This window comes from Dasypus novemcinctus, chromosome 5 (assembly GCF_030445035.2).
Source record: "Dasypus novemcinctus isolate mDasNov1 chromosome 5, mDasNov1.1.hap2, whole genome shotgun sequence".
NCBI classification, from domain to species: Eukaryota; Metazoa; Chordata; class Mammalia; order Cingulata; family Dasypodidae; genus Dasypus; species Dasypus novemcinctus.
This window is the reverse complement of record NC_080677.1, coordinates 57266092-57291723: the sequence shown is the minus strand read 5'-3', so window position 1 is coordinate 57291723 and position 25632 is coordinate 57266092. Positions and strand designations below refer to the sequence as shown.

Genomic DNA, 25632 nt, shown 5'->3' with positions numbered 1-25632 from the left:
TCATCTTCCAACATTAAACATATACAATAATTTTTTAAAAAATTTAGATATTATTCTTTATAATTCTAGAAATTCCATTTCATTTTTCTTTGTTTCTATATCCTTGTTGTGATTCCCATTTATTTACTCCTTGTGACCGTCTTTCCCTTGTCCTTGAGCATAATATAAGCATTTATATTAATAAAATCATTGTCTCCAAATTTTAACACTTGGATAATCTTGATATCTCTTTTTATGGTCTAATTTTTACTCTTGAAAGTGGTTACATTTTCATGTTTCTTTACACTTCTATTAATTTTTGTTTAGGTACTGGACATTGTGGGGAATACATTGCAGAGACTCTAGGTTTTATTTTATTCTGAAGAGGCTGATTTTAGTTCAACAGACAGTTTAATAGACTTGGGGAAGTTCGATTTTTTTCATTTTGGAAGGGTAGTTCAGTTTCACTTTTGTCTTTAGGTTTACAGGAAATTTGTATTACTAGGACATAGTCTTTATTCCAAGGTGTGGCCATTTCAATGGAAAGTACAAGCTTCCCTATGAGAGTTTTGTTAACTGTACATTTAGAGGGCATAGTCCTCCACAAAGATCACCCTCACTTGTTGTGGAAAACTGGCTTACCTGTTCCTTATTGTAAATGTTACCCCTGTTCTATTGTAGATGTTGCAGTTGTTCCCCATTATAGATGATGTTGCAGTTCTAATAGAAAACAGCTGCTTGGGAGTTTCCCAATAAATGCGATGTGGAAACTAGGGTCGAGGCTCTCAGTTCCAGAAGCTGTGAGTCCCCTGGCCTCACCTTTATCTCCTCTCTCATGTCTTTCTCTCCACCATTTTATTTCATAAAGCCCTGCATTGCCTTCCCTTCAAGGCAACCTATTGCTGAGATGATCACAGCACTCACTGCTGACAACAAATGCAAGTTCAAGGGGTTCCCTCAAACAACCCTTAGGTTCAATAATTTGCTAGAAGTACTAACAACTCATTGAAAGTTATCATATTCATAGATACAGTTTATTACAGGGAAGGATTCAGATTCAAATAGCCAAGAAGAGAAACATGCAGGATGAAATCTGGGGAAGTGCCAAAAGTGGAGCTTCCCTGATTGACAATACTCTACATGTTGAGATACATGAGTAACAATGTTGTGATTCCATGGGAAGAGGAAAACAGAAACTCTGAATTTGATGGACAGAGGGCATCCTGTTTGGATAGCTACAAATGGGTCCTGACAGGAATACACACTTAAGCTGGAATGGGCCTTGTTTACCTGGTAATAGAGGCAAATGCTCAGAGTATTATAGAGGGACAGGACCAGAAGAGATTGTACCAATCCGGACTACTGAGTCACATTTCTTCAAATTGAGAAACACAGTTTCATGTTCAGATTAATGATTTGACAGAGAATTGGAATGGGCAATTGAAATACTGGTTGTCTGAAAGGATCAGATTAATGATTTGACAGAGAATTGGAATGGGCAATTGAAATACTGGTTGTCTGAAAGGAGGAGATGTAGGCATAATGGCTAATCTATACAACTTGTAGAGTATGTGCTCACACTCAGGATGACAGGAGACAAAGGAGGGTCCATATTGAATAGATTACTCCACTTTTCATGGGGATCTAGTAAAAGAGAGCGTGGGAGAAGATTCTCTCTCACATCACCTGAACTTTTTTCTTTACTCTCCAGATCACCTCAAATCACTTTTTCTTACCAAATGTGGAGGTCTCAGGACCAGAGCTACAACTGTGGGTGTTGAAGGCAGGGAGAATTCCTATGCAAGAATCTTTAACTATACCTTTAAATCTTTATGCCAGGTTTCCTAAATTTCTGATTCAATGGGCTGTGCCTTCATCCCATCTGGCAAAATTGGGGCTGGCAGTGAATACAGTTATATTGCTGAGTGGTGGAGAGAGCCCACTAATTCTGTAATATGAAATCCTACCAATTATCAGTGGGAGTAAATTGGGTGAGGCACTTGCTAGACTGGTATTGCTGCTAGCAATCCAGATCAGCACATTGGCCAAATCTGATATCCTTTCCAAAGATGGAAATGATAAATGGAGAAAAGGAGGAATGGCTGCTGAGGGTAAAGGAATGACAAAATGGGTTATGTAATGAAGGAAATAGAATAGTACACTGATGCCTTGACTGGGGTTCAGAAGAAGAGATGACGTTGTCACTTAGAACAATTTTATCAATTTCCTGAAAGTGTGAAGCCTTATATTGCCAAGATCACTCATAACAACGTTGAATGGAAGCCTGAAAACCTGAGTGGCATGTTTCTGGTCATATGTTATAACAAACTAGACTACATGTTAATAATTATGTGGAATATAATTATGTGCCAGTATCTTTTGACTCTGATTTCTGAAGATACATCTACTGCCATCCTGCAATTTGGTGTAACACTGTATAACAAGGTTGGTAATAATGATAGCAATGTTCAGAGGTATTAGGAATTTGAGTTAAAGCCTGCTTAGGATGTAATGCTGATGGCCAATTGCAAGCCCAAGGAAAAACTAGATTTAGCTAACCTTCAGGTAATTTCTTTGTTAAATACTTCTGCAAAAGTTTATTATTAGGCACAAATAGTTGTAGGTCAAGTTGGGAAATGAGTAATTAAATTATAAAAATATGAAAACATATGTAAAGGCTCTATAAAATGGATTGTTTCTTTACATCTATCCCTACCAGTATTGGCTCCTCCCAATGTCAGGCATGTGATCATTTTGCTGTTAGAGAGCCTTGGCCTAAGACCAGGGGGTGGCCTATGTAGTTAAGAATTTAACCTTGTCCCAAAAGAGATTTGGCTTTTGTCCTGGGTTGCTGGGACATAATCTCTAATCCCTTGAATGCCATGCCTGATAGGAGTGTCTTTTGTTTATGTGGGGACTTTAGGTTGCCAGATCATTTAACAATATGATTTAGGGTAGGGGTTGTTCACATCAGAAAGACTAACAATGTGATTTAGGGTAGGGATTTTGGGTCACACAGTTTCAGTTAACTTCAAGACTAAGATTAATCATGTGGACAAAATCAATCATCAATTATGCCTGTGTGATGGAGTCCCCAATACAAACTCTGAACACCATGGCTCAGGTTAGCTTCCCTGGTTGGCAACACTCTGTACGTCTTGTCACACATAGATACCGGGAAAGTAGCACATCTTAATACGGAAAAGAAACCAGAAGGTCTGCCTTTGGTACTTCCTCAGATTCTACTCTATGTGAGTCTTCCCTTAACTAATTTTAATCTGTATCTTTCTCTGAAATAAATCTTAACAGTAAGTATAATAGTATTCATTGAATTTCGTTAGTCCTTCCAGTGAATTATTGAAACTGAGGGTGGTTTGCAAACCCGCCAAACTTGCACCTGGTGTCAGAAGGATGGTCTTGTGTGAAATGTACCCTCTGACTTTGTAGTTTGCTAACTCTCACAGTTCTCTAACCTTTCTCACACCCTCTAATTGCATAATTCATACTCCAAACTCTGGGCAGAAGCTGAAATTCATCTTCACATTTTTAGTGTTCATGCTGGTTCTTTCCACCAGGCTCTTAGTTACCAAATCCCATTTCTGTGCAGCTTGGGGTTGACCATGGATTTTAGAAGAGTTTATATGCAGATTTAGCAGCATCTCTTCTGTGTTCCTTCCTTTCCAAGATATCATCCCTCAATTTACAACTGCTTTGTCAGCCTTGAAACTATATATTTTCTTCTTCTTCTTCTTCTTTTAACCACTGGAACAAATATGATTACTTGATTTTTAAGCTGAGCTGGTGATCTGGGAAGTGCCCTCAGGGGAAAGGCCATATAAATACATAAAATATATATCTCAATAAGCTTCTTTTGTTTTAAAACTTAAATCCCCTCCAGTGTCTGCCTCCTTCTGCCCTCCAACTTCTTTTGCAATGATTTCAAACAATTATTCTACATTTTGTCCAGAGTTTATAATTTTTATCTGCAAGAGTGTGAGTCCAAATATAAGCCACTCTCATTACTGGAACAAGAACTCTTTCTGGATTCTTATTCCTAGTTCCCGCAAAGGGAACTGAAATAGTAAAAATGATCTCGTATTCAGACCACGATGAAATCCTTTGAAATAGGCAAATTAGTTTTTTTCTTTTCCAGACTTCCAGTCTTGTAGACTCAGCCTAATAATCTGTGTCTGACATTGTCCTTTGAACTATTTTGTAGCTAAGTTGTAGAAAACTTATACTAAATTATTCTTATCCATGGAAATACCAATGAATTTTGCGGGGTAGAATTTAATAGGGTATTGCTCTGTAGATACTGGCTATTTTTGTATTACTTCAAAACTTATTTAAGTATTTCTGATTGTCTTTATGCATGTGGATTTTTCTTTAAACTGATTATGACATCTTACAGGCTCACACATTAATGTGTTAAAAATAGATTTGACACGTATTTATTTTATATTTGTATGAGAGTTATGATTTTTTCTTTTAAAAATTATCTTTTAATGTTATTCAAACAATACATCTGAACATAAATTTTTACAAATTAAAAAAATTCTTTTAATATAGCCATATCTGGAGGGTGTTTATGTGGATCACAAAATAGTGTTCCTTACATTTAGCTAAAGGCTCCTAAGTTGTAGATTAAGGCTAACTCACACACACATACACATGCATCATGTCAAAATATTTTAAATAAATAACTATGTAGAACTTATAGTGGAGATCAGCAAAGACTTTAAAAGCAGGGTCTAGAGAAAGTTTAAACTTATGTGAGATAAGTGAGACCTTTGATACATTATCTAGTTGACCATACAAACATTATTTGTTTTAACATCAAATCACTCTTAATTTCAGTATATCGCCATAGAAGAAAACCATGTTAGTCTCACAAAATTTATGCCCATTAATAACTCTGGTAAATAGCCAGTAAGGTAGCATCTTGTTATCTTGAATTATCTGCATTAGTTTGTCAAGGCCATAGCATAATTGTTTCATTTAGTTCAAGGGTGCAACTAAACCAGGCATACAATGCTATTTCCCTTGCAATCGCTGAATTAAATATTTGTGTGTGATAGATCTTCAGTTAACTAAATGAAACTTTGCTTTATAAACTCAAAAGAATAAGACATTTTCCAAGTGTGTTTTAATATGTAAATATTTGTTCAGTCTATTTCCAGTAAAATAGATGTTTTAGGTTAAACACTCCATCTACCCAAGAACCTAGGGCCAGAGAAAAGAGAATGAAAACTGATGAAATTATCTGCTAATGTCACAAATATTTTGATATCCAGAAAGAGTCTCCCTGTTCCAAATGAGGACTGAGAATATACTCGTCCCAAAATGGATGAATAAAAAAAGTAGCAAAAGGGAATTTACTTATGTATTTGTAAAATGAAAAATAAGGATTCAGACAGGTTTATAGTTTGTTTTAGTTTCTTATGAGAGATAAAAATAAAATAAAATAAAATAAATTTAAAAGGTAACCTTGGGCTAAGCCCAAATGAGATACTCTGTGTTCTGAATCCTTCATAAGAGAAGAAGAAACAAGCTACCATTCAGCTGGATGGAATGAAGGTGATGGAAAGTACGTATCCCTGAGATGTAGTCTAAATTTCATAAAATAATAAAAATTTCATAAATGAAAGACTATTCATGGCCCAATGATGCTAGTGTCACATGAATCAATGATTATCAATATAATTAACATGTTCCTAAGACCCATTGAAAAAAAAAAATGAACAAATGAAGCTCATATGCCTGGAAAATTGACATGGTCAGACTTAACACACTTATAAGATGCTCATATCTAAGTATTAGGAGAGGGGTTAAAAAAAGGGATGGGGAAGAGTTTATCACAATCATCATGCCCAAACAGATTCTTGCTGGATCTATCTTCTGCTTGGGAAGACCAAAGTAGAATCACAGGGAGAACCACACGGCCCCGGACATGATGTATAAACCAGGATCTCTAAAACTGAAATTCAGACCCTCAGAGCTAGGTAACAGATTGATCTCACTGACATTTAATTAAGGCAAGCAGACAGGGTAATTAACCCAATTAGAAGGGCTGGCTAGTTTGACCAGTTTCTTAGGGATTTAGGGGTAGCCAAAAGTTCTTACGGAGCTTCACAGACTGCTCACTTGGTAGATCACGTCAACTATGCTTTATCATGGAATGGCAAAGTATTGGTCATCACAGACAAGAATAAGTCGTTTTCTTCTCCCAACATAAGCATTATTTTGAGGTCCTAACATTTATTTATTAATATTTTTTAAAGATTTATTTTTTATTTATTTCTCTCCCTCCCCCCTGCCCGCCAGTTGTCTGCTCTCTGTGTCCATTTGCTGTGTGTTCTTCTGTGACTGCTTCTATCCTTATCAGTGGCACCGGGAATCAGTGTTTCTTTTTGTTGCATCATCTTTTTGTGTCAGCTCTCCATGTGTGTGGTGCCATTCTTGGGCAGGCTGCACTTTCTTTCGCGCTGGGTGGCTCTCCTTACGGGGCGCACTCGTTGCGCATGGGGCTCCCCTACGCGGGGGACAGCTCTGTGTGGCACGGTACTCCTTGCACGCATCAGCACTGCGCATGGGCCAGCTCCACACAGGTCAAGGAGGCCTGGGGTTGGAATTGCAGACCTCCCATGTGGTAGGCGGATGCCCTATCTATTGGGCCAAGTCCGCTTCCCATAACATTTGTTTTTTATCTACATTTCCCTAAAAACAATGTTAAAATGCCATCTAACTTCTGATTTTCTCATAAAAGTACAACAATCCTAACTAAAACCCCTAACACACAGCTATCCAGGAACTAGTAACTATAAGATAATGATTAATGTTTAGTAAATTTGTTTGTAGGGTTGACAGATTAAGCAAATAAATATAAAGGACGTTCAGTTTAATTCAAATTTCAGAAAAACACTATTATTTTTAAAGTATAAATACATCCCATGCAATATCTGCTTGACTGAAATAATTCTGATCCATGACTTTGCTTTCCAGGATAACTTAGGAAATTTAGGTATGGAGAACCGAATTTATCTAGAGTTAGACTGGCCTTCAGTTCCAATCTAAGTAAAAAAATAGGACAACTTATTTGTCTAGTCCCCAGGGAAAATGGGAAGCAGTCTCTTGTGATAGAGATCACCAGTGCTACTGGTGGTAGATAAGAAAACACCACAATATGTCATTCGTTCCTCAGAATTTAGAAACTTTATAGCAATTAACTTCTGAAGCCTAGAGCAGAAATTGAGTTTCAGAATTGAGGGGCTCTTAGGATAGTTGTCTTCATACATTTTTATTGAAGTGTTCTCTCAAATAATTTTAAAAGATGATGGACTCCCTTGAACATTCTAAAATGTGTCATTTTAAATTTTATCATAAATGTAAATTGTTGCTGTGATGGTTAGTTACATGTGTCAGCCTGGCTAGGTTATGGTGCCCAGTTGTTTGGTCAAGAAAGCACAGGCCTGTTACTGTGAGGGTCTTTAAATCAATCAGTTGATTGCATCTATGGCTGATTACATCTAAAATAAAAAACAAAACAAAACAAGAGACTGATTTCAGCAATGAGAGAAATATCCTTATCTAATCAACTGAGGGTTTAAGGGAAGAAATGATGATTTCAGCAGTCAGAAAGGATTTTTCTCTAATTCAGCCAGTCTGCTTCTCCAGGGGAATTTAGTGTCACCTTCATTGAGTTTCCAACTTGCCACCTGCGTTACAGAATTCAGATAGACCAATTCCCACAGTCATAAGAGATAATTCCTATAATAAATCTCTTACTGTACACACACACACGTTGGTTCTGTTCCTCATGAAAATATTGACTAATACAGCTGAATTTTTAGTATATTATATATTACATATGTGCTTTACATTTTTGTTAAAACCTCAGAGCTTCCTATTTAGTTCATTCTGTGGTCAAACATCCTGCATATGACCACATTGGCAAAACCAGTACCCATTATCATAAGCCAAATCAGAAAAAAACTTTTTTGTAATTCCATTATACATTCCCGTAAGTCTCACTCTAGTGACAACGACTTCTGAATTATAATTCTAAGATAGATAGGAAGAGAAAGAAGAAATTTGAAATCCTTGCCTAGAGTTTGTCTTCTAGATAAAACAGGACATCATCCCCTTCATATTTTTTAATATTTCTTGCCATAGTGCAAGAAATATTTTATATTTTATATATTTTATATTTTTTATCTAATCCCTCTTTGTTCTGTTCTCCCAGCCCATCCCTTAGGAGCTAATACTTTTGAAACTGTCTTTCACATAGCCTTCTGTCCTGCCTCCACCCCCAAGTTTCACTTGGTACAATGCTCAATAGTAAAATTTAGAATGAGCGAGGAGTAGGCTGTATTTGGAGTCGAAGTGACCCTACTACTAAGGGTCCAGTGTTTGCAGTTGGGGTTGAATTATAAAATGAGGGGTTAGTCGAAGCATAAGTTCTCAATAGATCTGGTACCCAATGCTAGACCTGAGGGTGTGCTGGAAGAGCTGAGAACATCAGCCAGTTTAAAAGAACTCTTGAAGTTTCTCTTGTAAATATCCAAGGTGGTTAGTGCCTGGCAAATATGGATATTCATTGTTTGTTGAATAAAGCCCCAGGGATTCTGGGTGACCAGAATGTCTAAGAGAAAGCATGACCAGGAAATCTGTGGCTGCACTAACACAGGATAGCACAGCCAACAGAGTTTCTACAATGGCTGTTGCCAGGGTGAGACTGTGGGGATAAGGTATTGCTATTGAAGCAGAGAGACCTCGGCAGCAAAAGCAAAGGTCAGTGCAGCATGCTCTGGAATATGCTGAAGATTCCTTACTCTAAGACTGAAACATTGGAACAATAGACTATTGTATTTAGTCTACTCAATCTTTCCAACTCTTATTAAGTTTACTCAAATTGTGACAGCAATGCACTTGCAAGAGAGGTCACTGATAACAGAACGTTTGTATTAATAGAAGACTATCTACAGGGAGATTTTTCTAGGTTTATTGGTTGAATTCAAATTAAGTGACACAGTTTAATAATTTTTCCTCTTTGTATCTAATCTCCCTAACCAGAATTTAAAATATTGTATTTACTTATTCTTCATGTTCTGGGCAAGTGTAAATTAATATAAATATACATGAGTATCCACATACATAAATTATTTATCATTCTCCTACCTCTTAGCCAAGTTCACAAATTGTCTTCTTCATTTCACAATTTTCCCAGACTTTTCCCAGATGGGCCTGTAGGGCAAAATCAGATGAATAAAACTTGGTAAAGATGGGTGTTATTACATATTTTAAGTTGAAATGTAATGGTAGGGCAGTAAATGATACTCTTAGTCACCTGCGGATCTTCTTTTGTTTTAAGATACTAATGTTATTTTTCTTCTGCATTTGTGTGGGTAAGTGTGAGTGAACTACATTTGTAAAATAAAGAGAAAAACTACGCTAATGTTGCAAAGGAGCTATTTAATCAATAAATTGACAAAAATCAACATTATAATAAAACCATACAACTATTTAGCTAAATTACAAAACTGCTGAGTGTTCCCAGAATGCAATTTGGCTTTAAAACAAATCACAAGAAAAACCATGTACTTGTAAACAAATGTGAAATGAGTAAAACTATATAAAGTTGTTTGCTAGCTCAAAAACAATTATTTACTTGAATTTTTTTGAAGGCTGTTTAATTAAATACACTTGATATCTTAAGTTGCTTGCCATCTTCTATTTTTTAGTGCTGTCAATGTTTCATATTCGATAGATATATATATTAAGCTACTCTGAAAATAGGTTTGGAAGATCATTTTGAGTCTTAGTAAATGACTAAGTTAATTGCCAGTATTAGTAGGTCACTTACCAAATGTTCTTCTTTCTAGCCATGTCTATCCTTCTAAACCATTTTAAAGGAAAAAAATGGCATCTCAACAAACTTTTCAAAAGACTGAAGACAGCAAAAACTTAGTAATTTAATAATAATTTTGAATGTATAATACTGAATTTTCTGAGATAGGACTATAGGACAGAAAAAAAGTTAAATGGAATGTTTGTATTCCAGAAACTACATGATGATATTAAGACAGTCAAGTAAAAATAGTTTTTTTTGTTGTTGTTGTTCTTCCTAATCATTGCTGTACATAGCCACAGCAAACCTAGAAAGTCTTTTAACCTCACCACAATCAATTTTTGATTTGGAAACCTGACTACAGGTGTGTGAGCATCCGGCATTCTGAGTCAATCTTTCCAGTCTTTATATTAATTAATCACTTTCTTTTCTTTGCTCTTTCACGCATCTTTAAAATTTATATATACTACTTTACTATAGGAGCTTGTAAGTAGTTTTGTTGTTCTTGAAACCTTGTACTTTTCCCCAAACAAGTCAGGACATATAGACTAACACATGTATGAAATATGCAAATCTTACTGTTTTCCTTTTCTATTTTTAAAATAGCCAATTCCACTTCTCTTTTGTTAGAATTGTCTAAAATTTTCTTTATTATACACCCCAATTTGGACATACTGGCTTAGAATACATTTATGTATTTCATATTCCACTCAGTTTATTTAAGAAATAAATATTAAATATCTACCATGCTTATTCATCTATACCTTGAATGATACAAACAAGTGTGATTTGCTAGAATCTGGCTAGGAAGAGAAGTTATACACAAGAAAAGTTGTCAATCTATTTTCAATATTCAGTGAGGGTCACAAACAATATGTGCTATAGGAATGAATATGTTTAATCACTTGTTGCTGAAATGGTCAGAAAACACTATTTTTCTTATTGAAATTCAGAGTAATAATGTCACTTTTAAATTGTCATAATTATTGCGCTCAATACATTTTAAAATTAGTATTCTAGAGCCAAAATACAAATTTCAAAAAGTTAAAAGGTGATTCTCTAAATACTTATCTGAGAATTATTAAGTCATTAACGAAGGTACCAGTAAGATGGTAAAGTTGTTTCAAGCATAACTTTAAGAAACTGGTTACTTACAAGCATTTGGGGAAAATTTTTTTTAAGATACAAAACTGATTAATGTCCTACAGGACAGTTAAACCATGATCTTAGGAGTTACCATTTGTATCAAGTGGAAATCTATAAGTAAATATGTATTTCACAGTATCTGAGCTCAATCAAATGATAAAATAGCCAAGTCAAACACAGGTACATTCTCTTAGAGAATTACATAGCCCTTGAATGGGTTTTTTTATACAATGGTCTGTATTACTTTGAAAGATCATACTGCTCTACTCTTCACTTTATCTCTCCCAATTTCCAAGCTTTGGATACTTTTTAAAATAAACACTAGTTTACCCTCTCAGGTACTATACATAAACTGCATAATTCTTGGTCTCCTTTTTCTTGCTGTCTGTGAAAAAGAATAGATTTGTCTCACAGTAGAGTTAATAAGCTAATCTGAAAAGGTAATATGCTTTATAGCTGCTAGTTGTTAGTACTGTCCCATACTTGATATTCTTCAAGAAATATTTGTATACTAACATGGGATTATATTTAATTTTATACATGGAATGCATTTGGAGGTTAGAAACCTCTCTTTCCTATTTGAATTTCAAGGACTCTAGTACATTCTGGCTCATGGTAGCCATCGAATAAATGTTTGTTGAATGAATACCTGATTTTTGTGATGCTTGCTCTTTGTTTATAAGGAGTATGTGATGTTAAATCTATCTATTGATTTTTTATTATGACCATTTATGAAATAACTTTTCTTCCATGTTCTTTATTTCAACAAAGCTAGTCCTTCTTAGTAAAACCATATTCAAATAAGCTCTGAGAAATTACATTTCTGAGGGTTGAGTGGGGTTTTGTTCTTTTTTGTTAATAGCCTTTTGATATAACTTATCAGCTATATATAAATAATAATCAATTCACTTATCTTTTTCATTGGCCTTTTATGGCAACTAGGGTTTAACACTTTACATGTTTAAGCATCATATACCTATTCTTTTCTTTATTTCTCTAAAATATCTAAGTTGATGAAACTGACTGAGGAAGAATATGCACCTCAATAGAAGTCATCTCCTGGACAACATTTAGACTTAGGTCTACATTATAGCCAGAGTAGATGACTTTCCCTTTGCAAAAGGAAAGTGAACCTCAAGGAAGAAGGGCCACAATCAATTCATCAACATGGTGGCCTTACCACAAGTGTAGTTTGGGCCTCGGTAGGATAGGCACCAATTGCAAAGTTGCTAAAAATGTAGCATCCAAGGCCATACCCCAGGCATACTAAATCAGAATCTGATTTTATATACAGAGTCTGATCTTATATACAGGAGATTGTTATATACATTGAAAGGTGTTTTGGGCTTTTAAAAAGTTGTATACTTTGATATTTGAGAAGTACTGGTCCCACTTCAAGATGATGTTATTTAACTGGTCACGGATGATACCTTTGAGTAGTAAGGAAAGAGTACTAGGCATGAGTCAATAAACCAATATCTAAATGTAATTCTGCCATTATGTCCTGTAGGACTTTGGGTAAGGTACTTCCCTAGGAAACAGTTTCTGCCTACTCCTGGACACTGCACCATATATCTGTCCTACAGCCCACAATCACGTGTATTAGTTAGCCAAAGGGGTATTGATGCAAAGTACCAGAAATCTTATTTGGGGTAGAAATCTACATTTACAAGGCCCTAAAGAGTCCAACTCAGGGTACTATATGAGGTACTTTCTCACCAAATGTCTGTTGCCACCTGTTGAAACAAGGTGGCTACCAATATTTGCAAGGGTTCAGCCTTCCTCTTTCCTCTTAAGGCTCCATAGGTCCAGCTTCTTCTGACCTCAGCTGTAGGTTGGTGGGCTCATTTCTTTCTGGGCTCAGCTGCTCTGGTCTCTTCACAAGGTCAGATGTAAACTATCAGGTGAATGGCTCATCTCTTTTCTCTGGGCTGCAGGATCAAAGCTGCCAAGTTCTCTTCTGTGTCTATGGAGATCTCTCTATTTCTCCATGTATCTTCTCTGTGCTCTCCTTGAGTGAGTACACATTTATATAGCCCACCAAGGGGGAGTGACTCAACCCTGCATACCCTAATGATGTGGTCAAATCAAAGCCCTCATCTTAACATAATCAAGTAAATGTAAAACCTTTGAATTTAATACAATCAAAGGGTATCATGCCCAGAGGAATAGAACAGTTTACAAACAGAATCAATATCTCTTTTTGGAATTCATAAGTAATATCAAACTGCTACGCCCTGCCTCAGGCAACATGACTTGACTGCTTTCTCAGAGTGTTCTGCAAGTGAGCTAGGTGAGCCACCTTCAAAGAGAGGGCAAGCTCTGGGATGGCAAGGCTCTCAGATCAATACTAAACAGATTGGGTCAAAATACATTCACCCTGTATGTGAACAAGGTTACACTGCTACCTTCAGAAGCAGGACTAGGGATCCACACTGGGAGCATAGACCAGTTCTGTACCAAGCCAGCAAAGGTGTGGAAAGGGGTTGGTCAGGGTGCCACAAGAAACCACCTCTTTGAAGTAGCCTTTTTCTTAATTGGGTATTTGCTTATTACTGTGGTCTTTTGACTGTTCACTGGAACTTTGAGGAAGGTGTTTCTGCCAGTTCTTGCTGGTTGTTTAAAGCTCTGAAGTGTCTCACTCTGCCATCTTAATGAGTTGGGGCCTCTCTAAAACTTTTAGGTTTTGCACACTGATAAAATATTGGAATATGTGCAATAAATATGTATAGTCATTTTATGGCTACCAGATATAAAAGAAAGGTAATAAAATGTCCTAGTTATATAAAATCACACAGAAGGCAGGTGATTTTAAGCCAGTTCTCTGAACTTGCGGAAAGTATGGAAGAAGGAAGGAAACAGATATTCCTCCGTAGTTTCCCATGATGTCTGTGAATAAAGCAAGAGTTGTATGCACTCAAGGTTAGTAGGCTGCCCTGACTTATTTCTAGGAGAGATTTTATTCACGCAGTTTGGTGTGCAGTCTGGGAATGCAACCAAGAGTTAAGAATTAACAAATTCTTATGATTACTGAAACATTATATAGATGCTTTTTTCTTTACAGTGTATTATGAAATAGCCAAAAGTTAATACCTGGAATTGCTAAAACTTAGTGAACTAGTCCCAGCCCTTGTTTATACTTGCTGTTGTAATCATTCTACCTTCCCTTGTTGGAATCCATAAAACCCATAAACTCCTTAGACTTGGGGAGATAGAGTTTAGGCCAACAGGTCATCTGGTCTCCTGTTTTGTGCTTAGTAATAAACTCTTTCAATCTTTGAAACCCTGGTGTCTCAGGAATTGGTCATTTCAGTGCATCAGGCAGAAAATACCCTGCTTTTGCTTGGTAACAGGAAAACGTATTTTTATACAAATATTTCAACTGATTCTGACTCAGTCTCTAGACCATACTTTGAGAAACACTGATTGAGGTGCTCTCTAAGGTCATTTAAATATCTAAAATGATGATCATAAAGATCTAGGATTTCATCAGAATTTTGATTTCGTAAGTGTGCTAGTATATATTATTAAAGAAATGCAACAGTACCTTTGAGGTATCATGTTGATTAAGGTGAGGAAGAGTGACATACTGCCTTTGGGGTTATTTTTAAAAAATCAATTAAACGTAAGCTAAAAGAAATAATTTGGATCTCTTTACGTGCACAATAAATTTGTTTTACTCTGGGAAGAGCTGATGTTAAATATTAAGTTGCTCTTCCTTTTCATACGTTCTCCTTTTTCTTACTTGTATTTTCTCTGGGACAATAAATACTCAGTTTTGCCCAATTCCTACATAAAAATTCTCACTGGTAAGTACTCCCATGCATCTATATATATATAAATACTAGTCATTATTTTTCCTTTCATTTTTAAATTCCATTTATGCAGCAGTCTAGATCATAGTGTAAGTTGTTTAATTGAAATTGTTTCTCATTAGAGTATCAGCCTTATTTGCTTTTTTATAATGCCCTTCATTTCCACGGTAATGTTTAGTTTAATTCCATGATAATGTTTTAAAAACAGGTCAATATAGAGGAAGAAGTCAGAAAATCTGACTTCTATGGTCTTATACAGTCTGTTAGGTCTTATGTAGTATTGTACTGTCTTATTTGCTTCTCAATGAAGGACTTTTTGTCTTGTATTCTTTCTATTTTTATGGTAGTAAGTGTCCATCACTAATAATTTACACATAAGTTGCACCAAAAGAGGAATGTAGACTTGGTTGAAATCTTACTTTTGCTTTAATTCTTAATATTATAAGAAATAAGGTTTTATGGTATTGGGGCCATCTCTGTTAACAAGAGCTCTTGACCAATTTCCAGGTCAAGGCCTATTAAATGAAGCTTCTGAGAAGCCAAACAATTTAAATAACCTTGAGTTAAGGAATTCTATTCTAAGTACACATGAGTAAAGGTAACAGGACTTCTGGAATTTCTTTAACAATTCATGAATTCTCAGCAAATGTTGATTAGTTAATGCCATCCCATGTTTAAAATAAGCAGAGCTTAGGTTCTGCTAGTTGTTCTTCATGCACAAAAATTTATCTTTTTTTAAATATAAGATATTAAGGAGGAAAGAGGACATTAATTGTATTGGGCTGAGTTCACATCCCAGTCCTGTTTCTTATTAATGACTTTAGGTAGATTATGTAATCTTACTGAACATGTGTTATTTTTTTCCCTACAAAGTAGAAAAATATAGCCTATCACATACAAGGGTTGTGAGAAATGGGAGCCAATGTAACATGCTTATTGCAGTGCCTATCACATATGTGGTTCTCAATAAATACTATTTATCAGAAGGCCAAATACTTATGTAAGTGAATATGCATGTTTTTTTGCACCTCACTTCTTCCTTATTTTTATCTTTTCAGTCCAAATAGGTGCTGTATTAGCCAAAAGGGGAGCTGATGCAAAGTACCAGAGATCTGTTGGCTGTTATAAAGGGTATTTATTTGGCTAAAAGCTTACAATTACAAGGTCCTAAAGAGTTCTACTTAAGATTAGGTTGTCACCAAAGTTTGTTGCCACGTATTGAAGCAAGATGGAGGGTGACATCTGTGAGGGTTTAGCCTTCTTCTTTCCTGTTAAGGCTCCATGGGCTCTGCTTTTTCCTATCTCATCTGTAGGCTAGGGGGCTCACTTCTTTCTGGGCTGATCAGCGTCTCAGGACTTTGGTCTCTTCAGCTGCCAGCTATTAGCTCATAGCTCTTTCCAGGGCCTTTGCAGCATCTATGGAGCTGCCTCTCTTCCTGTGTTTTTCTCCCATGTTCTCCTTGATTGAGTGTCTGTTTATATTGCCCACTGAGGGGCCTGGGACTCAACTGTGCAAGCCCTAATGATGTGGTCGAATCAAAGCCCTAATCTTAACATAGTCAAGTAAACATAAAGCCTTTGAATTTAATACAAACAAGGGTATCTTGCCCAGAGGAAGAGACCAGTTTACAAACCTAATCAATATCTTCTTTTGGAATTAATAAATATTAAGCTGCAGCAGGTGTTTCTCCTATCCACTAACTTACCCCACCCTCACCTCTTTCATACCCAACCGTTCTCCCAAGTGTCTGATCACCTCATTACTCTGGAAGCCCAGAGTTTCCCACTCTGGCACCCAGCCTGGTCTTTCTCTTCCTCTCTTTTAGAAAGTCCTGACTTTATTGTCAAAATATACTGAGCTTTAAGTTGGGTTCCATTCCCTTAAAACCACGTATTTTATAAGGAATCAACCTATCAGTAAGTGGTAATAGTTACTATGAGTTGCTTCCAGGTAAATACTGACCTTTTACAAGTATTTGGGAAAAGGATCTCTTCCCTTAAGAAATGAGTCCAGCAGGGAGATAGTAATCAACATAGCTAGTCCACTAAAGCAGGTAATGCTAGACAGAGGAGTCTTACATGTGAACCTCAAATGATACCATATACATAGCACACAGGCAGCCAATTCTGCTCTCATGGTATACTTCTGAAAGGCTTACAAATGCTGTCAGGTATCAACTGTGTGTTCTTAAAAATGCAGACAAACCCTTTCTCAACCTCTCTAGAGATTCTGATATGCATGATGAACAACCAACTCAGGAGATTGTTATATGATTGAAAGTTTGAGAACTCTAGTTATGTATTCTTAGACACATACATACAATAAAACAAGCCAATAATCTTCATACAAGTAATATTTACCTTATTAATTACTATTCATTAGAACAGGAATTTTCAAATTTTGAGGTATATTAGCATCCTCTGGGGAGCTCTTAAAAATTCTGATGCCCAGGACACACTACAGAACAATTAAAACAGGATCTTTTTAAAAAAGTCTTCAGAAGATGTCCAACATGCAGCCAAGTTTGAGAATCAGTGGATTAGAGTCTCAATCCTGTCTGCATATTAGAATAACACAGGGAGAGTTTACAAAATCCACTTCCAGAGATTTTCATTTAATTGTCTTGGAGAGGGGCCTGGCATCAGGGTTTTTTAAAAAGTTATCCAAATTGCACATTATATAGCCTTGGTTGAAAACAAATGCACTAGAGCCAGAATTTGAAGTGGGAATAAGGGAGGGTAATGAGAAGGAAAAGCTATTTCCAGTTTTGAAAGTGAGAGGGAGGAAAAAGGGAAAAGAGGAGGATCAAGCTTAGAAATTCAGGGCTGTGAAGAAGAGATATGGTATGTGGGCATTTTCAGGATTTAGAGTTGTCCTGGGTGGTGCTGCAGGGATGGATGCTGGACACTGTGTGTCCTGCCATGGCCCACTGGGTGGACTGGGGGAGAGTGTGGACTACAATGTGGACCACTGTTCATGTGGTGCAGCGGTGCTCCAGAATGTATTCACCAGGTGCAGTGGATGTGCCGCAATGACGGAAGAGGCTGTTGATGTGGGAGGGCTGGGGTGGGGATGGGTGGGGGGGTATATGGGTACCTCCTATTTTTTTAATGTAACATTTAGAAGAAAATAAAAAAAATTCAGGGCTGGAAAGAATATGGTTTTCATTCAGATGATCTAGCACAGGTGCTCTAATATAGATATCTGAGTTAACATTTCAAGTACTCTCATCTTGGATACACAGTCTAGAGGTAGAGCGTTTCTATTTGAAAGATTCTAAGCAATTTTACACTCATGACAGTTATATGGAGCATCTCCCTTCGAGCTGCTCTTATACATGTCTGGTCAGAATGATGATGATAATGATGATGATGATGAGAGAATTTCAAAGTAGGAAAGAGTTAGATGCAATGACTTTGGAACTCCAGAGTTCAACGAGGAATTGGAGTCTTCTCTGGCTCAGGTTCAGGAGATTAGCTTTTAGAGCAGAACTGCCAGAGAACTGACTTTATCTACTTCATCAGGGTAAAGATGAGTCAGAGTCAAGCTAGCACAGTTAAAATTATTCATTGTCAGATTGAAAACAGTGGCTCCCCTCCAAACAACTATCCTGATGTGGAGTCAGAATCAAAATGATATCTGAATTAATGGTGGAAGAGCTGTTTTTGACCTTTTGTATTATATTAGTACAGTAAGGTATGAAACCTATAATTACAAATACAAAAGCAAAGGTAAAAAAGGCATAAATAGTAATATACTTTCAAAGTTTAAAACACTTATATTTTATAACACAGCTAAGTAATAAAGTGCTTGAAAAAATGAGGATGCAATTTCCATACCTTCTGGGGTATTTGTCAAGTTAGAAATGTAACACCTAGCAAAATACATTTACATACCAGTTGCCTTCTCCTGACAATTAACCTTGATTTTGGTGATTCTCCAGGGACTATCATACATGTAAAACTTGGTTCTCTTTGCTATGGGTTTACCTTGCAGCAATGGCATCACACTTTTAACAATAAAATTGGTTATGAGACAATACCCTGTGCTAGCTTCTCATACTTTTAAAATTAGTGTGCCTAGGACAACTTCCCATTGTATAATGACGTTGTACAGTATTAAATACTACATTACAAACAATGATTTTTGTTATTCGTCTGTATATTTGTTGTATAATAAATACTAAGGTATTGTTAACCTGCAGCTGTGATAATAATGAGGCTTAACTAATATGCAATAAAAAAACACATAACTTATGTGTCCAAATGAATCTTGTCCCCTTTCAAGAACATGTTTTTTCGAATAATGCTAAAAACTCCTCTTTTATTATGAACCAGCCTCAGATACAGTGAACTGCTTAATATAACTGGATTCACTACTTCCATTCCTCTTATCCAATTTGACTACCAATGACTTTAGATTGCTTATAAATGTCAAATCTGCTTCAAGGTATAAAGAATTCATTATTGTGTAGTCTCAAGATAGTGCTTTGAGGTAAGACTCATTTGGACACAAATTTTGGATATATGTGTTTAAAAAGCAATCACATTTCCTTATTAGGTTATATAAGTACTTCTTACATATAGAAAAAGTTTTGACTGACTTTGAGGCATCTTAGAAAATAAAGAAAATAATCACAACAAAAACAAAACCAGTTGTTTATAGGAGTTAATCTGTCCATGAGTACCTCACATATTCTGTTAAAATTTTTTAGGTCCTGTTAAATCAAAGATTTATTCTTTATATATTCATTTGTATTCAGTGCATCCCCCAAAGATTTTAAACAATATACAGTTATTTCAGTCTAAATCAGGGTGATTCTATAGATCCTAACACAGATTAAAATTATTGATCTAATTTATTACCACTTAGATGAATGCATTTTTCATATCTGATTTTGTTTACTTATTTTATACAGTCTCTTACATAACTTTAAAAATTTGAATTATTCCACTCAGTTTTTAAAAAAAAATTTTTAATTATCTTTTTTTAAAAGTTAAAAGATCACACAAAATGTTACATTAAAAAACATAAGATATTCCCATATACCCCATCCCCCACCCCATCATTTAAAAAATTATCTATTTTTAAAGATACATACATAGATCACAAAAAAATGCTACAATAAAAAAATATAAGAGGTTCCCGTAAACCCTACACACCCCCCCACCCCACTCCTCTCACATCAACAACCTCCTCCATCACTGTGGCACATTCACCGTATGTGGTGTACACATTCCGGAACACCACTGCACCACAAGGATAATAGTTTACATTGTAGTCTATACTCTCCCCCAGCACATTCAGTGGGTTATGGCAGGATATATTACGTCCATAACCATCCCCACAATATCATTCAGGACAACTCCAAGTCCCCAAAATGCCCCACTTCACACCCCCTCCTCCCTCCCCCTGACTCCATCAACCACCATGGCCACTTTCTCCACGTCAATGGTGTAATTTCTTCCATTACTAGTCACAATAGTTCTATAGTGGAATATCAGTAAGTCTACTCTAATCCATATTTTATTCCTCCATCCTATGGACCTTGGAATGGTGATGTCCACTCCACCTCTATATCAAGAGGAGGCTTAGATCCCACATGGATGATGGATGCAATTCTCCTGCTTGTATTTGTGGGCACTCTCCATTCCCTGGTGTGGTGGTTGACCATCTTCACCTCCCTGTTGGCTGACCTGGGTAAGTCCAACGAACCAGAGAGTAGGAGTTGCAACTCTACTGAGGCTCAGGGCCCAGTTGGCAAATGTACAGACCAGAGATTAAAGTCTCCTGAGCATACACCAACCTAGCGCCAACAACAGGTTCGGTTAAAGTGACAGAAGAGGCATGTGTAGAAATGTCACATCTCAGTTTTAACTCAGCAACTCTTAAGCTGTAATGTGAATTAGCCCTCACCCATTACCTAGTAGTATCTTAAGAGAACTATTCAGTGGTAGACAACAGTATTAATTAGTTAACTTGATTTTTAATATGCAACCTGTACTATAACATTCCCTAAAATTTGATTCCAGTCTTTCACTGCTTTTGAACTATTTTACAAGTCTCTAAATTGTAGGTAATTGAGAGCAATGCAGAATTATTCTTGTCTCTACATATTTGTAAATTCTGCTACATGGAGGTTCATTTGATTCTTTCCCCTACTGTGGATGAGCCACTTTTGCTTTCATCTGCATATTAATATTTCTGAACTTCACATGTGTCTATTTTGTAATATCTTCTGAACTTATTGTAACACCTTGCCAGTTTCCACATTAATGTATTAAATAAAATCACTTACACATTTTCATTTTTATATCTGTATGGGAGTCATGATTTTACATTTTTTGAGAATTATCTTTTAACACCATGCTCAATATTTTAATTTCTTAATTTTTAATAGATGTAACCAACATGCCACTTATTCTTAAATATAAATAAATTCTGTTCAGGAGACTTAAATTTTTCTGGATAATCTTGAAGTTAGAGGAAAGTTTTGAGCAGAGGGACCCTAGAAGACTTCTCAGTTCTTAGAAATGTGATGTCGGGGATTTCTTCCTTTACAAAAGTACCATATATATAAGTTTCTCTAGCCTACTTAGCTCAATTTAGGGAACTGATCTGGAGAGCTACTATAAAAGCAATGGCTATCACTACCATCTTAACTAAAAAGCCAGGAGTAGACCTCCCCAACCAAATTGCTTTGCAGGAAAGATGGACCTAGCCTTGTTTTTGATACTTCCTACTTGTGATGCCACCAATTTCCATATATATATGAAAAGTCTAATGTGCAGGTTTCACCAAATACTGATTCATGGGTGAGAACTTTAGATATATATTAGATGCTAGTGGTTTATTAGATTCTAATACTAGTTGCATCATCTAGTTATGTTTCTCAAACATCTATCTTCTCCAGTTTCACAATAGAATCACCTTTGGAGTATGTTGAAAGTATAGCTCCTGAAGATTGTGGAAAGATGACACTGAACTAGCAGGCAGGGCTCAATTGTCTTAAAAAAACAATGGAGAAAGAGCCAAAAGCTGTCCAATGGACCTGCTTTGGGGGTGAGCAGACCAGGATAGTGCTACACAACTCCCAAGAGGGTTAGGGACAGAGAGACAAGGAACCCAAAACAACAAAGTTACGAAACCTGCAGGGGCTGCAGAGGGTTCCCCTCCCCCACTCCCAAGATATTAAGTGGGGGTAAAACACCTGGCTCACTGTAGCTGACTGAGAGGGGAACAAACATCTTTCTCCCTGTCAGCTGTTTCAAGCGAAAACCGAGAGGGAGTTGGGGGGCTTTTCTTCAACAAATTTGGCCAGCAGAGCCCACTTTGAATCTCTACTCTGTAGATTCAACATAGGAACACAGGAAACTGGAGACTGAAACATGTTGGTGGAAGAGTGTGCTGATGAGTACCTTCTACTGGCAGGTCTGGAAATTGCACAGACAAAATCTGTTTTGGTTTTCTTTGTATTCTAACCCCCAGAGAAAGTCTGTGCCATATTAGTGAGTCCCTGGCAGGATTTTGATAACTTAAACTGGGCAATTTTAAAGACTTAGAATAAGTTGAACCAAATATCAAAGAAGAACTGTGAAAAAAAAATAGGCAAGAGAGAGAATCTGGCCATTAGAACAAAATATTCAGATGCCCAGATATCAGTAAAAATTTACAAGCCATGCTAGGTAATGGAAAGAGATGACCCAGCCAAAGGAACAAACCAAATATTGTGATGAGATAGAGAATTTAAGACAATCAGTGATAATCACACAACCCTCATAAATCACTTCAAAGAATTTAAAGAAAATATGACTAAAGAGGTAAAGGATATTAAGATACTGGGTGAGCATAAAGAACAATTTGAAAGCCTGCAAGAAAAGAAACAGACCTTATTATGGGAATGAAAGACATAATGAATGAGATTAAAAATAAACCAGAGGCACGTAAGAACAGATTTGAATTACTGGAAGACAGAATTGGTGATTTCAAAGAAAGAACATTTGAACTGGAAAAGACAGGAGAAAAAAAAGAGAAAAGAATGGGGAAAAAATAGATAAATCATGTAGTTTCCTCTCCTCCAGTGACTGTTCCTGGATTTATAGCACAAAAGAAAAGACTTGGTTCCTACTGACAAACTGGATAGGAAATTGTTTTTCAGTGCATTCATGCCTGACTTCAAGCTAATTCCTAAGAATACCTACGGTATAATTTGGCCTGTACATTTCTCTCATCAAAAGAGATGTTTGGATATCTTAATTCAAGGAGATTTATTGGATCTCAATTTAAGAATCAGTAATTTAGTTGAATAACTTACTTTGCCAGGGCTGTTATAACAATTTACATCAGAACTGTTAGGCTTAAACAACAGGAATTCATTCTCACAAATTTGGAGGCTAAGAGTCCAAAATTGAGATATTGTCAAACCATGTTTTCTGCAGCACTCTGGTGCTTACTCATTCCCTGCATATGTAATATGGCAATCTGTCTCTTTCTGTCTCCTCCTATGATTTATACCTCTGTGTCCAAGTTTCCTTAGCATTTAAGGACTCTAGTTTTACTGAATTAAGACCCACACTGTTAATTAATGGTGCTGAAATGTGAGTGTGAAAATGATTGAAAGGGGAAGGTTTGGTCCAAATATGATGCTAGAAGGAAAGCTAAAAGATAAAATGATGACAGTACAACTCAGTGAAATCTGGGGTGGCTGAGGATTGTGGTTAGGAATATAATGTTCCTTTATATATATATATATTATAATAATGTTCCTTTGGGATCTATAAAGAAGGTACACCACTTATACTAGGTATTGATAGTGGGGTGATATATATAGAGAAATGCACCTAAAGCATACTTTTATGGTATATGAATGTATCTGTGGTGTCATAGGTATGTTTTCTTGATATAGGCCCACACAACAGATAACAAATTATTAAACTTCCATTCTAAGGAGTGAGTCCTGCTATTTTCTCAAATAAATTTTCCAAAATCTATGGAACATATAGGCAGTGCTTAATGAAAAAAAAAAAAAAAAACAGCCCTCAATCTTAATACCTATACTTAGGAACCATATTCCTGTAAAAACGAAACTTAGCCTAATTGTAATTAATATCTAAGAGTCACCTCCTGAAAACTTCCTGGTTACTCAAACGTGACCTCACTCTAAACCAAACTCACAAATAAATATACTACCTTCCTCCTGGCATGGGATATGGCTTGTGAGGATGAACCTCCCTGACACCAAGGGATAATTACCAAGAACCAATCATTGATGGATGTGGAAATAGACCTTGACCAAAAGGGGGAGTCATTAAATTAAAAAGAGAAAATGAGTTTTTATGCCTAAGAGATTTCAAAGTGAGTCGGGATGTCATTCTTGAGTTACACTTATGCAGGTCTCAGGAAGATTTTACTAAGTCGATAGTAAACTAAATCTCACACTAAAGTGCTCCTGAGGGCTCTAAGGATATCTAGACACTTTAAGAAAGGCACACAGGTGCATGAAACAAATACCCCTTCAGTGGGCCCTATATGAGAATATATGATTATCTATTTCCCCAATATAACAAAGACTCATTTATAAATTCCCTACTTGTGATTATTATAGCCCTTATATTTGAACCTATAATTATGACCATACATTATATATATATATATAATACATATACAGTATATATATATGGGAGATAAAACATATACATATCCCAGAGACATAAATTGTTATTCTATTTATATGCGATTTGAGCCCTGAATCTCAGCAGAGCTGTGGCCAAAACCTACTCTCCAGTTCTTCAAACCTGCCCAGAACAACTAACAAAATGTTGTTGATAGACAAGCTTTGTCCAAAAAACAGGAGAATCTACAACTGCAAGCAAAACTGTTGCTTCCATGTACCCCATAATATCTAAACCCCTCTCAATCCAAAGAAGTCAGAGTGGTCATCCCAAATTCCTCAAGATGGAGTAATGAAAATATATAAGTGGCAGGGAGGATAACCATGGACCATTGTAGATTTATTGTTGTAGGTATTATAATGTGGTTAATAGAAGAACTTGCAACATTCATAAAAAGAAAGTGGTTACCACAGTTCAGAGGGGAGGGATGAATGGGTGGAACACGGCATTAGGGCACTGAAATTGTTGTTTGTTACTACAATGATGGATACAAGATATTAAATGTTTGTCAAAGCCTATAAAACTATACGGTGCAAAGTGTAAAGCACAAACTATAGACCTTGATTAGCAGCAGTGCTTTAATTTGGTTCCTCAATTGCAACAAATGTGCCTTACTAATGCAAGATGTGAATAATAGGGAAAAATGTGTATGTGAATTGGTGGGGATAATATGGGAATTCCATATACTTTTGATGTAACTTTTCTGTAATTTAAATCTTCTCTTAAAAAAAGTTTATAATGTTCAAAAAATACATTAGAGGCACATAAGAGCAGATTTGAATTGCTCAAAGACAAAATTAGTGATTCTGAAGACAGAAGAATTGAACTGGAAAAGACAGGAAAACAGAAAGAGAACAGAATGGAAAAAATGGAACAGGTTTTCAGGGAACTGAATTACAACCCAAAACACAAATATATTTGCATTATTGGTGTCTGAGATGGAGAAGAGAATGGAAAAGGGGCAGAAAGAGTATTTGAGGAAATAATGACTAAAAACTTCCCAACCCTTATGAAAAACATAAATATCAATATCCGAGAAGGACAATGCACCCAAAACAACATACCTACTATGCATAATAGTAAATATCAGACATAAAAGAAAGGATTCTGAAAGCAGCAAGAGAAAAGCAAAGCATCATATACAAGGGAAACTTGATAAGACTAATTGCCAAC

The 25632-nt window shown here is 36.1% G+C and overlaps 1 protein-coding gene across 1 annotated transcript in view; it reads right to left on the bottom strand.

Annotated features, from left to right (window-relative positions):
• Positions 1-4458: 4458 nt before the first annotated feature.
• Positions 4459-25632, bottom strand: part of LOC131278499 (uncharacterized) — a 41996-nt gene continuing 20822 nt past the window's right edge. Inside the window, exons 4-5 of the mRNA XM_071215512.1 lie at positions 9157-9222; positions 4459-7694 (exon numbers count right to left, since the gene is read on the bottom strand). The gene's annotated coding sequence lies outside the window, so the exon portion shown is untranslated. The remainder of the gene's footprint in view (positions 7695-9156; positions 9223-25632) is intronic.